The 1,886-nt window shown below is 41.7% G+C and overlaps 1 non-coding gene across 1 annotated transcript; it reads left to right on the top strand.

Moving 5' to 3' along the window:
• The first annotated feature begins 777 nt into the window (after positions 1–777).
• Positions 778–884, top strand: LOC137208267 (U6 spliceosomal RNA). The gene has a single exon (XR_010935581.1). It is a non-coding gene; the product is annotated as a U6 spliceosomal RNA (small nuclear RNA).
• Positions 885–1,886: the final 1,002 nt, after the last annotated feature.

The following is a 1,886-nucleotide window of genomic DNA, read 5'->3' as shown; positions in this document are numbered from 1 at the left end:
AGGAGAGCAAAAAGACATTTTCAGATATGCAAGGTCTCAAAATATGAACTCCAACAGGCACTCTATCTCAGGATGCTTCTAGAAGGGTATGCTTCACCAAAAGGAGGAATAATCAGGAGAGAAAGGGGATCCGGAAGCAGGAAATCCAACATATGGGCGGTGGGGATGGTCCCAAGGTGACACCAACGCGGGACTGAGAAGCAGCCGGGCATTTCTGGGGCAGGAAGCGAGAGCTCCAGAATTTTTCTATAGAGTAAAACACATGCCTGTATTCAGGTGATAAATTGAACAGTTCTCAAAACCGAAAGAACACATTTTAGCCCCAGTGGAAAAGGACTCCTTTGCATTTCGTAAACAAAGAAAAACTTCTTTTTGCTGTTGTTGTTTAGCAGTTTTCAAAAAAAACCAATCAAGTCCTTCTGTTTTTCCATGTCGGTTGTCATTTGTGCATCTATATGATAATATGAAGAAGAAAAAATTTGGGGTAAAGAATATTCCAGCATCTCTGGCTATCTCCAGAACACAAGATCATACTACCCTCTTGTCTTAAACACTTCAGTTTTCCTTTTGAATATTGCGCAGCCAAACTCTCCCTAATGCATAGAGCCCATGGGTTTTCCAGATGGCTTGGGGCCTGTTCTAGTGTGAGCACAGTAAGAACCTATATCTGGAGGGTTTTAGTGAAAAGAGCCTGAGCTTTGAACCTGAACAGACTAGCCTCTGCCACTCTGCAGCTGATGCATTTTGGCAACTGTTCTGACTTTTAAAAATGATCCTGTGCTTGCTTCGGCAGCACATATACTAAAATTGGAACGATTCAGAGAAGATTAGCATGGCCCCTGAGCAAGGATGACACGCAAATTCGTGAAGTGTTCCATAGTTTTTGTGTCACATGGGATAAAGTAAATGAATGATTATATGGATTTCTTTGTGAACTGAGATTTTCAGCATGAGACAAAGAAAACATATATATAAGATCGATGCAGTTAAACAAAAACTCTATAGTCTTCAAGAAAAAAAAAAAGATCCTATCACGGCTACAAAGCATCTAGTACCATGGGTGGTTCCTAGAGAAGCTTAATGCCTTGTGGCTGTGACATGTGTTAATGTTCTGTAGTTTCCACAGTGCTTTCATCTGTCCTTTCTCATCGACTCTTCATTGAGGTGGGAGGCGAGGTGGGAGGGCGAGTTTGAAGTCTCCACTTAAAAACAGACAAAACCAAGGCTCAGCACAGTCTAGTCCTCTGGGATGGACCCTTTGGTGGCGTAGCGTTTCTCGTCACTGGGCAACGCTCTACCACAGATAGAGCCATTGAGAAGGGGACGTCCTTGAAAGAGATTCATCCCTGCTGTGGTTTTACTTCCCATCCTACCCTCCCAGCAGCAGGACCATGTGATTGAGAACAGACTGTGATTACAGACCTGCTCCCAGAAAGAGGGTGTTTTGACATTCCAAGTGGGACCAGGAGGGATAAGTGATGACAGGACAGAGTGGATCCAGGAAATGATGTTTTCCTATCCATTGCCTAAAGGAAATTGGAAAACAAGTGTGTACGAATCACTTCACTCCTGTAAATAAGTTTACTACATAGATGGGGTAAGAAATATCACGGCAGTCTGCAGAAATAACAAGGACAAAGCCCCAAACAAAGGATAGAGCTTTTATTCTTAAGCAGGCTTAGAGTTCCTCTTTGAACATAACTAAGTAAACATTTGTGTTAAACCATGTCTTTAAAATGGTGAATGGGAAGGATTGTGCCAAGAATGCCATTTTAAACAAATTCAGATTTCTCGAGTCATTTAGAAATAACTTAAAAAGCTTCAGACTATTATAATAACTGCCATGAGAGTAGGATTCATATTTAATTGTCTGCGCAAATTATCTG

This window comes from Pseudorca crassidens, chromosome 15 (genome assembly GCF_039906515.1).
Source record: "Pseudorca crassidens isolate mPseCra1 chromosome 15, mPseCra1.hap1, whole genome shotgun sequence".
In the NCBI taxonomy this organism is placed as follows: domain Eukaryota; kingdom Metazoa; phylum Chordata; class Mammalia; order Artiodactyla; family Delphinidae; genus Pseudorca; species Pseudorca crassidens.
Note: the sequence above shows the minus strand (reverse complement) of the source record. Positions and strands in the feature narration are given on the sequence as shown.